Source organism: Asterias amurensis, chromosome 2 (assembly GCF_032118995.1).
Source record: "Asterias amurensis chromosome 2, ASM3211899v1".
In the NCBI taxonomy this organism is placed as follows: Eukaryota; Metazoa; Echinodermata; class Asteroidea; order Forcipulatida; family Asteriidae; genus Asterias; species Asterias amurensis.
The window spans coordinates 26571767-26586109 of NC_092649.1; the positions used below are offsets into that span (position 1 = coordinate 26571767).

General features: G+C 36.8%; 1 long non-coding RNA gene across 2 annotated transcripts; it reads left to right on the top strand.

Moving 5' to 3' along the window:
- The first annotated feature begins 9844 nt into the window (after nt 1-9844).
- On the top strand, nt 9845-14096 carry LOC139954397 (uncharacterized). 2 transcript variants are annotated; one of them, XR_011788107.1, is made up of 5 exons: nt 9845-10172; nt 10897-10993; nt 12115-12300; nt 12719-12962; nt 13634-14096. It is a non-coding gene; the product is annotated as an uncharacterized lncRNA (long non-coding RNA). The 2 variants fall into 2 exon arrangements; XR_011788106.1 differs by having other exon boundaries at nt 9845-10993.
- Nucleotides 14097-14343: the final 247 nt, after the last annotated feature.

Consider the following 14343-nt stretch of genomic DNA (forward strand, 5'->3'; position numbering starts at 1 on the left):
CATAAATATAAATAATTTCAATATTATTACAACCAATAATAATTACATGTAAAACAGATCCGGAGATGAGAACAATTTGACCCCAAAAACATTTTGATGGGGAAAAAACGCATGTGCATTATATGAATGCTTTTATAGGACAAGCACAAAATAATAGTTAAACCAGGACGCACTCAACACGTTCAAAAAAGCTATAGGTTAAGTAGTATACAAGTTTTCCCCTTTTACATGGAGAAACATTGGAAGCTTCAAAACCGCATAAGGCGTTAATATGTATACAGTTCTTAATTAAGGGGGGGGGTGCAAGGCGGTACAGGTTTTTTTAGGGGGTGGGGTTTGGAACAGAGGGAAGGTGCAAGGAAGAGGGAGACGCATACTGCCCAGAAAGTACTAAAGGGAGGGGGGGGGGGGTTTGAGGGGTTTGAAAAAGGAAAACACATGTTGGAAAGGGTTGCAAAACTCACTAAAAATGATGGCCCTTTAATAGATGGCCCAAGAACATTGTTTTCAGATTTGCTTTTATCCCTCCGAAGGACAAAGTATCTTGCTCAAAAATACAAGACCGACGAACACCCCCCCCCCCCCCCCCGAACCCTCAACCCCACCCCCACCCAAACTCTGCTGGGATCAGAAACACAACAACGTAATGCAGATGAGCCATTACCATCTGAGGCAGGCTTATGCATCATTGTGAAGTGGTTATCGAACTATCATACACTCAGAAAATCGGTACAACAATTCCGATATTATCATACAGTACATCAGATTTTGAAGCACCGTTACAACGGTCTAGCGCCCTCTTGTGGTTCAAACTGACTAAGTCTGGTTCCCATTTTGCGCTCAATGCTATTTATACAAAAAACGTTGAACGGAGCCTACCTATGTATTGCCAAGACGCAGTATTTTTTCCCTAGTGCAAAAAAGGCTAAGATTTGCATACATTGCTCTCATTGGCCGGCTTCTGTCTGTATGCGTTGAGCGGCAGTGTGCCGGGCCGTGGCGTTCGGAGGGAAGGGCTCGTGGGGGCTAGCGGAGCTCTGTCCCCCACAAGCGTGCACGGCCGACGCGGTCCCTGAATGCGGGAAAGAGAGGGTGGTTGGGCCCACGGCCGCCTGGGTATTAAAGGCAATGGATTGTGCATGTGGGACCAGCATTCTCAACACACACATGCGGAAAAAAACAAACGACTTTGTTAAAAAAATTGACTATTGAGGTGGCCTATCGAAGTTGCAAGAAAATAGTGAAAGATACTCTTGATATACAAGTGTAATTCTGATTCCTCGGGCCAAAAGTCTTTTACGAAAATACTGACTTTAATTTCCTTTAAACAACGTTACTCCAGAGGAAGTCATTTCTCACAACGTTTATATCAACAGCTCTCCTTTGCTAGTTTGCTAGTATATAGGGGTCCTAATTTTAGTAATAACAATATCAAAGTTTTCAGTGCCTTATTATTGTCCTTTTTGAGATAAAGGAGACACTATACAAGTGCATTGTTGGTTTGGGTGTAATACAGACAATTTAACCCAAACTTAACAGTGTTTATAGTATGGTGACGACCATACCTCGAAACCAAGTTTCGACCACAGTAAAGAGGTCTCCATTCATTAAATTCTATCGGTCGCGTATTAAACCCCGTCAACTATGGCGTGTCAAACGTTGCATTATTCAATAATGTACAATATATGTGCGATGTTTCTCATATATATGCGATAATTGTCACATATGTGCGATATTCATTTGATGTATGCAATAAATGTAATATATATGCAATAAATGTAATATATATGCAATAAATGTAATATATATTCAATAAATTGTAATATATGTGCGATAAATTGTAATATATGTGCGATAAATTGTAATATATGTGCGATAAATTGTAATATATGTGCGATAAATTGTAATATATGTGCGATAAATTGTAATATATGTGCGATAAATTGTAATATATGTGCGATAAATTGTAATATATGTGCGATAAATTGTAATATATGTGCGATAAATTGTAATATATGTGCGATAAATTGTAATATATGTGCAATAATTTGCAATATATGTGCGATAATTTGCAATATATATGCGATAATTTTTATGTTTGATAATTTTGTAGTATATTATATGCGATCATTTGTATGCGATGTTTTGTGACGGTATACATATGCGATAATTTAATATACATGTGCGATGTTCGTTCTTATATATGTGTGAAAACGGAATTGTGGGATATAGTATGGCTTCCTGTCCACTTGATCCCCGTATCCGTAATGTTTTAGATCGGGCCAGACTATACTCTGGACGGTATAGTATGGTTCCTATGGTTCAATGAGATTGGCGTAGGGTTTATAGTGATGGTCAGGGTACGAGACTCGAGCAGCGTATTTCCGAAATAGCCAGCCAGCCGCGTATTCGGATAATAGAACACATACAGTACAGGGAGGTGACAAAATGTTGCATTTTGCTCAAATCTCTGAAGGTGAAGATCTGTTTTACTCGAACGAATTCTGCAATATTAGCATAATTTAGAATTTTTAATTGATAATATGTCAATTTCATAGCTTCACATGATTAAAAAATAATTTATAAAAAGTGAAAAACATTAACAAAACGTCAAAAAATGACCCGCAAACAAAAAGGCAAAAATTTTTATTTTGTATTTTTTGCATTTTTTAATAAATATGTCAAAAAATCATCACTGTGAAATACAAAACCATAACTTGAAAAGAATTTATACCCTTCGTTAAAACAAAACATTTAATTTGTAATCCAGAACTTTCAAGACTAATATAGTGGGCGTATCAAATTTTGGAGCTGGGTAAATTTGGTTCACTAACTAGTGGTTAATTAACCACAGTTATTCTGACGTCAATGTACATTCCGCTCAATTACATAGACGGTGGACTTAAACACAATTTGAAAAGAATTTGAACCCTTCGTTAAGACAAAAAGTTGCTTTCTTGTTCCAGAATCTTGAAGGAAGATAGACTGGACGTATCAAATTTTGAGCTGGCTAAATTGGTCAACTCTTATTGATTCTGCAATAAAAAGAAAATGTTTAAAGAAAATGTTTGTCTTATCGAAGGGTGTCACCACCTTTTGCTCGCGGCTGACATAACTATAAATGTGGTGACTAAGATTCCAAAAATTTGAAAAATGATTTTGCAAACAAGACACAGTTGAATTTTTATAGCACAACAACTTTTAAATTTTATTGACAACAATTAAAAATAATCAATCATGAGTGTTTCAGATAAAGCTCGGTAATTTACTATCTTTAACTGTTCTACAATTTAAAGTCACCTGGAAATAGAAGTGTTTTTCTTTCAAACATAAGAGTATATGCTTACGAACAATAAAACAATTTATTTAGTAATTGATAAGACAAACATTTTCTTTTTATTGCAGAATCAATAAGAGTTGACCAATTTAGCCAGCTCAAATTTGATACGTCGTCTATCTTCCTTCAAGATTCTGGAACAAGAAAGCAACTTTTTGTTATAACGAAAGGTTCAAATTCTTTTCAAATTGTGTTTAAGTCCACCGTCTATGTAATTGGGCGGAATGTACATTGACAATGGCGTCAGAATAACTGTGGTTAATTAACCACTAGATAGTGAACCAAATTAACCCAGCTCCAAAATTTGATACGCCCACAATATTAGTCTTGAAAGTTCTGGATTACAAATTAAATGTTTTGTTTTAACGAAGGGTATAAATTCTTTTCAAGTTATGGTTTTGTATTTCACAGTGATGATTTTTTGACATATTAAAAAATGCAAAAAATACAAAATAAAAATGTTTGCCTTTTTGTTTGCGGGTCATTTTTTGACGTTTTGTTAATGTTTTTCACTTTTTATAAATTATTTTTTAATCATGTGAAGCTATGAAATTGACATATTATCAATTAACATATCTAAATTATGCTAATATTGCAGAATTCGTTCGAGTAAAACAGATCTTCACCTTCAGATTTGAGCAAAATGCAACATTTTGTCACCTCCCTGTACTGTATGTGTTCTATTATCCGAATACGCGGCTGGCTGGCTATTTCGGAAATACGCTGCTCGAGTCTCGTACCCTGACCATCACTATAAACCCTACGCCAATCTCATTGAACCATAGGAACCATACTATACCGTCCAGAGTATAGTCTGGCCCGATCTAAAACATTACGGATACGGGGATCAAGTGGACAGGAAGCCATACTATATCCCACAATTCCGTTTTCGCACATATATAAGAACGAACATCGCACATGTATATTAAATTATCGCATATGTATACCGTCACAAAACATCGCATACAAATGATCGCATATAATATACTACAAAATTATCAAACATATATTAAAAATTATCGCATATATATTGCAAATTATCGCACATATATTGCAAATTATTGCACATATATTACAATTTATCGCACATATATTACAATTTATCGCACATATATTACAATTTATCGCACATATATTACAATTTATCGCACATATATTACAATTTATCGCACATATATTACAATTTATCGCACATATATTACAATTTATCGCACATATATTACAATTTATCGCACATATATTACAATTTATCGCACATATATTACAATTTATCGCACATATATTACAATTTATCGCACATATATTACAATTTATCGCACATATATTACATTTATTGCATATATATTACATTTATTGCATATATATTACATTTATTGCATATATATTACATTTATTGCATACATCAAATGAATATCGCACATATGTGACAATTATCGCATATATATGAGAAACATCGCACATATATTGTACATTATCGAATAATGCAACGTTTGACACGCCATAGTAAACAGCAAAAACATGTCCACCGAAAAGCATTAGTTTTGTAGAGTCCTCCATTAAAGCCCATTACTTTCCACCGTTTTGTTCTCCCATAGCCGATTTATGAATAATTAGGCCACCTGGAGTCTTGTTTTTACCAATCAAGTCCATTGATTGGTCAGTGGTCGCTGTGGAATGTCACCTCATCGAGGTCAGTCTTTATTATGCAAATTAGGAGGTTTGCGCTTTTTTTTCCTTGGCAAAATATCGTCTGCTCGGCATTTAACTCGTGTAGCGGACGACTGGAGGACTGCATGCTGTATCTCTGCTCTTCGTGGGACTTGGACGTCGCGTTTTCTGATGAACTTTACCTGTAAACTTGACGAAATTCTCACCATGGCCAGTCATATATACATTCAGAAACATTTAAGCAATAATTGTGCGCTTTTAGAACTAATTCTGACAGTCTTTATTGCAGATTTGGTCAAGTACACGGCAAGGAGAAAACATGTGAACCTCCTCGCATTTTTGTTAACGACAGACAATGGTGACAGAAGTTTTTATATAAAACTGCAGTTCAGATTAAATTCACTGTTGAGTGCTTCAGTACATCTCGTGTGTTCCACGAAGTTAATTCCGACTACAGACTTTATAAGCTAAATGTTAACTTCGGTGTTGAGCTGCGAGGTGGCTGGGGATAACTCCGGTGAATCGCCGCGGAGACTGCAGGGTAAAACTTCACAACCAAAGCCGAAAACAGACCATGGTCATTCAACGAAAGCCAAGGACACCGTTTCATTCAGCCGACAAAAGGTAAGGGATAGCCATTCTCATACATTTTCATTCACTTAGCATGCTAAGAGGAACATCTCATATTTCTTAAACTTAATAACATGTCCCACTTGTAAATTATGTAATTAAGCATAGTTTAGAAAACTTTTTGTAGAGATATGTAAGGCCAACCTTGAGGTGTTAGTTCTCGTTGTGCTTTTCATGCCCTAAGCCCGGGGTGGACACATCCGTCGCAAAGGGGCCCTGCAACCATGCCGTCCTATATAACCGCTCCAGCAGGCTGGCTGTCGGGGTAGACCTTGTAAACGGAGCAAAACTAAATTAAATATCCTAAATCTATTTAGGTGTTCGGCCACCAGCCGAACAACTATTGTTATTGTTCTGTTTTTTTTTTTTTTTTTTTTTTTTTTTCTGCGTGTTCTTCTCCTCGAACGTTCTCGCGCGATTTTCGCAAAAACTAAAGCTTGTATGAACCTGAAACTTACCATATATGTTGATCTTAATGAGTAGACGAAACAGCAACATTTTTGGAATGATGACATCATTGATGACGTCATTACGTTCAAAAAAACGCTAAAAATTGGAGAGTTCATATCTTGAGAACTACAAATGTCACACACAAGATATTTGGTGCATATAAAAGGTCTTGTAATTAGCTACAAAAGTCGTGCACAACGTGACCTCATGTGACTTTTACTTCCGGTTGAAACCGGAAGTTCAAAATTTCAAAAGTTCATATCTCAAGAACTATATATCATATTCGCAAAATTTGAATATCAGTTTGAAGATCAGTTATCCTGCTCAAACTTTTGCACAAACATAATGCCAGTTGAATTTTGCCTTCTGGTCGTAAAAGCGCGCGTTTGTGTTGACCTCCATTCATTACGCGTAGAAACCAGATAGTATCGCCATTCATGTATGTGAATGCTACTATTGTATTGTGGGTGTGTGGGTGTGTGTGCGTGTAGTTCATGTAGGCCTACATTGTATCCATGCTCTACGACAAAACAGCACTGCGTGGCTGTGGGCATTACGGGTTGTGTATACACATGCAGACTCCGTTGAAGGCGCGCGTAATTCAAATTCCACTACGCTGGGATTCGCCTCATCTTTCTTCGTGCGATTTTGAACAAAATGTTAAACTACTATGAACTTGAAACTTATCATAAACATGAACCTTCATGAGTAGATGAACCCGCAATTTTTTTTTGGAATGATGACGTCATTGATGACGTCATTACGTTAAATAAACGGTAAATAATTGAAAAATTCATATCTTGAGAACCACAAACACTACGTACAAGATTCTTTCACTACATGAAACCTCTTGTAATGTTCTACAAATGTTGTACACAACGTGACCTCATTTGACCATTCACCCGAACACCCTGAGTTTGTACACAAACTCTCAATTTCTAGTATTATTATTATTATTTTATTTTTTTACAATTCATTGAAGAAACACTGGACCTCTTTCTAGAAAGTATAAGGCTCCCATGTAAATTGCTCAATACAAAAACACCAGAGAATTAGAGAAGTACAAATATTACTTGAAACCTTCCATGGTCCAGTGGTTAGGATTTTTATTTTATTTTTTTATTTTTATTGACAATTATTTTGTCACTTGAACTTATTTATTTGGTTTATTTTGTTGTTTTCCCCAGTCAGAGACAGTGAACAACTGAGGCAGCTGTTGGCGGTGGGCCAAAATGGTGAACATTTTGAGCTAGCCCAGCAGTGAGGTGAGCTCCAGTCCAATGAAGCTTCAAGAGCTATGGTGGGGCTGTTATCTATGGATGTGTGGTATGTGGACGTACATTGGAGTTCGCCAAAGGACCAAGGTAAAAACAACTTGGCCACATCCGACCTCCACTTTTTAGTACACTTCACCTCTTTGCTTGAACTTAATGCAATTTTTTATTTTTTTTAAATTTTTATAAAATCTCTTGTGCAACTGACACAAAATACATCTAATGTTTTCAGAGACCCTTCACATATAAAAGTTGATATACATTTTACTGCTGTGGAATGCGATCGAATTTCACTGATGAATAAACCAATTGAATTGAATGAACACAAACCCTTTCTCTTGTGAGCTGGGGTTTTTCTGAAAAGAAAGGTTGTTAAAGTTATTTATTGACCTTGCTTACCAAAAATAGATAGAACAATATTTGTTAGATTAGTGATATAGAGCACAATAGTGGAGGTCGGATAATGCTAGTTGACCTAAATCAAGATCAAGATCAAGACAAGATGAAGACTGCAAAGAGTAAGAGAAGATCTAACCCGTTCTTTTGCAGAGTCCAACCCCTCGTACCACCCCTCCCCTCATGATATTCGGCAATCTTGTTGATGTTGTCCTTGCTTGTGCAGCTTTTGAGGTGACTTCAGAGTTTCTCTGCATTTCTTGATGTGCATATTGGTCGAAGCCAATGATGCTTTTTAATTAGGAGACTAGTCTTACTGGAAATTTCTGTTGGTGGTGATACTTCAAGTCGTCAGTTGTCATGTTAATGAACAGTTGTCATGATTTAAGATTTTAAATAGCATAACTGTTTATAAAGGATCAATAGTACAAAATTCTTCTTTAAAACATTCAGAATAATTTTCATTAATTTTCAAAAACACTATGTAGCACAAAACCAGCTTGTGTGCATTACAGTCCAATCACCATTCAATTGATGACTAATGTTTGATTTTGGAATATTTTAAATATACTATTTAGATATTAAGCTAAATTGATATTTACATATTCCTTATAATTATCAGCATTACATCAATTCTGAATGTACACATTTCCAACTGAACATAAATAACATTGAAAGATTAAAACAAAAACAACAAAACAGCTGAAACCCTTGCTCATTTTAGATATTTTAGATATAGGTAAACCTTTTATAAAATACTTAACTCTTAATGCTCCCAAACTAAAAATCGTTTATACAATAGCCTACTTAAATACTTAAGCAAACTATTTGTACGCGCTGCGAAAAGAAGAAGGAAAAAAAAGAGAAGCCTAAGAAGATGGAAGAGAAGAAAAGGAGGAGAAAAAGAGCAGATCATCCATGGGGGAGAGATGCCAGAAGTACATAAAGGTTTGTATGAATGGTGAGATAGTAAAGGCTTAGAGTATTAGTGTTGGCCTAGAAATAAGACTAACTATCTATTTTTCAACAGGTTTAAGCAACAGGTTAAGTATAAGGTGTGACTGGTGTAGTACTTAGTCTTGATTCAAAGATGCTAAGGACAGAAAAAAACAAGTCCTTAACAGAGCTTAAGATGTCTTGAACCAAGACTAAGAACTACGCCGCATCACCAGTAAACCCCGAGCTAAAGTAGATGATGAAGACTCCCTTTGATGTCCCTGATGAGTGACTGGAAGCAAGTCTAGTCAGCTTTTTGCAGCAAAGGTCAAGTATAACAGGTCAAGTATAAAGTAGGAGTGTCTGGGTGAGTATGAAAGAACAATAACCCCTTTTCTCAACAGCGACTAACTTTTCTCTTCACAGCGTTTAACCCTTTTTTTCCGCAGCCTAACTGGCCTTCTCAGGCTACACTCTTTTTGTTTTGTTTTCCAGTCTGTAACCAGTTCTTGCTGAAGTGGATGCTGTGGCTAACTAATTGTGCACAGATGACAGCTGTTTGGGTAAAGTATTAGTGTATCAGGTAAAGTATCAGGTAATAGTGAACCTGACCTTGGCTTAATGATGAGGTACCCCAAAATGCTAACTTTTATAGAATTGTTTTCTCTCCAGATCTTGTGATGTAGTGACTTGTGTGCTGAAATCTTCTTTTCTATTTGCTGATGTGACCAGCTGGAACTCTGGCCATGCAAAAGATTTGGTAATGTATCAGTTTATATAAATTACAAGTTACTGACGAAGAAACTACCAACATAAATGCGGCAATAACTCAAACCAGAAATTTTAAGGATTGTATACAAACCTAAGCATCAGACTTCTATGAATTTGGAGGGAGGAAACAAACCAGCATTAAACAGGCATTAAATAAACTAGTATCACTTTAGATTCTACAAGAGCAAACATAAACGACTTGCCAACCATCGAGGTTAATATTTTAAGAACAAGTTTACTTGACTGAACAAAATTGTGTTTTCACAATCTGAATTTAATTGAAATCCTTACTAAAACAATTGAGGAGGGCTCTTCTTGCAATTTATTCTAAAGATATGTAAACTAGAGGATTTTCCCCCCTGTTTGCAAAAGTCAACAGCAGACTACTTGGGAAGTTAATAAAAAAAATCATTCTAAATCATGTCCAACTTTTACTTGGCAGCATGTGAAATAACATGCTGCCAATATTGCTAAAGTTGATGTTGTGGCATGCTTTTTGTGCACAGATGGCAGGTATGGGACACTGTGGCTGACTTTGCTTTGGTAAAGTATAGGGGTCATATCAAGTGAACTTGATGAGGTACGCCAAAATGCTAATCTTTATAGAAACATTTTCTTCCAGAAAGCTGATCATGTGTGGTGAAATCTTCTTTTCTATTCGCTGAGGTGATGACTATACAAGCAGGGACTGGGGTCATGTACAAGGTTTGGTAATGTATCGGTTATAAGATCACACAAGCGCAGGTGGAATACGAAAAAACATAGCGCTTCTGCGTTCCATATCCAACCAGGCTGAAGGCTAAGTTGGGTATGGGACGCAGTTGCGCTATATTTTCCTGTATTTCATGAACAAGACTGGACACCAAGGATTAAATTGTTATTTTTTTAATTAAATAATCATCATTCTCAACTTCAACTTTTGCGTTTAGCTTATAAAGCCCAATACGCAGAGTTAGAATATACAAGATGCAGGATGTGATAAGGGGTCTGCCAACACGGATATCACTCTCCCTGTTGCTATGGATCGACCAATCAGAAATGAATATTCAAGCTTGCTTGAAGATATAAGTTATTAGTTAAGAATGAAGAAACTACATACTAAATGGGCAACAACTCGATCTGAAATGTTTAATTTATTTATACAAACCTTATCATCAGTTTGTTGATAACTCTGGAAGGAAGAACAAAACATTCATGAATATCTCAAACAAATCTTCAGTAAGTAAAGATAGTTGGAACCAGCAGTAAAATCATTTGCAATTCTACAACAGCTCAAGCATGATTGACCAGTCTACCACCAAGTTGTTATGACTTGCTTGAACAAATTGAAATCCTTTCTGATACAATAAGAATCGTCTATTCTTGCAATTCATAACAAAGATATGTTTATGAGAGATAAATTTGTCTGTGCCTGCCTGCTTGATTGTCCCTCAGTTCAGCAGTTTCTTGTGGAGTGATGACTACAACTGAACCTGTTTGGATGAGCATCATTGGAGAATCCAAGTGCAAAGAACCAGAAACAGTCTGCCAGGTAAGTTTAAACACAAAACTTTCATTTAAAGCCATTGGACCCTTTCGGTACAGAAAAAAAAAAAAAGTTCACAGATTTACAAATAATTTACAGGGTTTACAGAAGGTAATGGTGAAAGACTTCTCTTGAAATATTAGTCCATGAAATGCTTTACTTTTTGAGAAAACGGTAAAACAATATAAATTCTCGTTAACGAGAATTACGGATTTGTTATAAACACATGTCATGACACGGCGAAACGCGCGAAAACAGGAGTGGGTTTTCCCGTTATTTTCTCCCGACTCAAAAGTCCGATTGAGCCTAAATTTCCACAGGATTGTTATTTTATATATAAGTTGTGATACACGAAGTGTGGGACTTGGACAATACTGTTTACCGAAAGTGTATAATGGCATTAAAGGAACATTACAGAATTGCTTTTAGCTAATAAAAACAGTTGCTGCCATTTTTTGTTTCTTACCAATTCTGTAATGTTCCTTTAAAGAGAAGGTTCATATGATGAAATTTGCCAAGGGAGAAAATGACAAGTTAGCACTTGTGAAGGTTTAAAGTTGTTGATTTCATTGTTCTTTGCGGTACCCACTGTTAATATAGGATTCAAACTACCTCTAGCTAGCTACAGACTTTATCTTGGTGGTCTAGTTGGTATGACACTGCTCTAGAATTGCAAAGGTCGAGGGCTCGAATCCCACCCGAGTTATATGCCTGTGGATTTTGTTCACACAGCTCGCAAAGTACTGAGTATACAGTGGCCGGTGTAAAATTAATATCCTTTATTCCGGTGGCAATTTCCATCTAGATAAATTCATTACAATGCTTAAGTTTGCACTACACATACCATACAAACAACTGTTGTAAAATTCATTATTGATAAGGTCGGGTTTTCCAAAAAAAAGATTGTAAAAAAACAAAAACAAACAAATCCCAAAGCTTTAAACTGTGTGTGCGTGTACAATGAGTTGAAAAACTGATTAAGCTGGAGGAGAACTTGCTTGCACAACAGCAACCAGACTTCACTACTCATCTGGACTATGGACCCCCCCCCCCTCTTTTTCTGGTGTAAAAAAGAATTTATCTAAAAATAGTATCATAGACTAATTGTTGCTTCTTTCCCATCACAGATTAAGACGATGACCTTGGAGATGATTTACATCCAATCTTGAGGTGAAGATTGGACTGTGTGCCACTATGATTCATCAGATGTTCAACACACCATTCACCCTTACACCTTCTGTAGGCCTGTGAAGACATCTTGTGAGAGGACCATCCCAAGAGGCCATGTTCAAATAATTAGGCTGCAGCTAAGGGTAAGTTTGAACAAATTCGCTTTAAAACTTTTCTTTGAAGGTTCACCCCACCAAATTTGGCAAAGGAGATAATGATCAATTAGGACCTGTGATGGTTTCAATTGGTTAAGTTGAAAGAAAACATTATTTTCATCCTCTTTCTTTTTCAATCAACTCAATACAACCAGTCAGTGAACATTTTCATTAGAACAGCAGTGAAGTTTTTTCGAAAAGGAATTGTTGAACCTCAGAAAGAAAAACAAAACCTTGGGCATCAGTCAGCATGTTCAATGAGAGGAAGAACTGGCTGAAGCTGGAGGAGAATGTCTTGCCCACCACAGTAACAAGACTTGACACTTCCTTAGAATAACTGATCATACTGGCATCAAAATAGTTGCATACAAAAAAAACTTGAATTTTTTAATTTTTCTATTCCTAGATTGAGACGATGACAAACATCCACTCTTGGGGCTAATCAATGCTTTTTGGACTGTGTGCCACCATATGAAAAAGAGACGTGTTAATTTTAGCCAGGAAACTCTGCAAGTTCAAGTGACAAGGATGCTGGGACTAACTGCTGGTAATGCTTCTTGGACTGAGTCAAGCCCCCAGCTGAAGAAGGATGCCCCTTACTCTAGGCCCGGGGAGTTATTTTTGGTCCAAACTTGCTGCTGGGGTTATGGGTAAGTCTACAAGTAGATTTATCCATCAAAAATGGCAAAGGAGAACACTTTTCTGAACTTCCACCATTGAAGCCTTCAAGTCATTGGTTTGAAAGAATATTTAATAATAGATTTTTATATAGCATTTTATCACAGTCCGAAGGGCATTATAAAGCGCTTCTGATATTATTACCCCATGCCATAATGTCATTCTTTAAACCATCTCAGCTCCCAGGGGAGTATACAGCCGGTGCTGTGAGTAACCGCACTCCAAGCTAATTATTCAAATAAACAGTCTCTGCCCTAATTTTACCCCTGGGTGGAGAGAAGCTAATAACGACAGTGGAAATAGCACAATAGTTACCATATTTGGAATCATGTTAATACAATACATTTTTCAAATTGCAACAAGTCAACCGCATCATTGGATGGGACAGCAATAACAATTTTTATCTCAACTTAAAGTTAAAGTAGGTCAAGTTTGCCGAAAAAAGACTGAAATAAACCCCCACAAAAACCGGGAGTGGGTCGATGTTGCCAATGCGTTAAAGAACTGACAGGAGATCGAGGAGAATATTCTTGCTCATAATATCATCCAGATGTGGCTATTTCTCAGAACAACTAGACTGATACAAGTATTGACATAGTTTATCAAAAAATAATCTTCGCAAATTGTTTATTTTCTATTGCAGGAAGACAGATGATGACCTTGATAACACATCCAATCTTGAGCCCAATCAACGATTCTTTAACTGCGCACCACCTTTAAGAAAGATTGTCAAGCCTAGCCAGATGACTCTGCTACTAGTCAAGATGTTGAGGCAACCAACACCTTTTGGACTGTGCCACCAAGGACTGTGTCAATTATCTAGCCAGATGACTCTGCTACAAAGTAACCAGTCAAGATTTTGAGGCAATCACCACTTTAAGGACTGTGTGCCACCAACTCAAGGATCATGACAATTATCTAGCCAGATGACTCCAATACCTTAAGGTTCAAGTGACATTTGGATGTTGGGGAACGCTTTTTTGACTCTGCAGCTGAAGTACACCAAGTCTAGGTAGATGTCTATTGCTTTCCACAAGTTCAACTGTTTAAGTAGTGATGCCAATATTACATTTGTAACTGTAAATAACTGCAAAGTCAAGCCAGATCTGAATTGAAACAAGCTGGACGATGGGGGGGGGGGGGGGGGGCTACCAGGATAAAAGACAAAATTTACAGTCTGTTTGATGTATCAAAACATACATTTTATGCATTTGTTTGTCAATATCATTGTGGCTGGCATGTGTGGGGGTGGGGGTGGGCAAATGTTCTGACGAATGGGAGGGATGTCCAAGCCCCGCCCCTAACCTTCCCACCTGTCTGTTTAATACACCACTGATGGCTACAGATGTACAT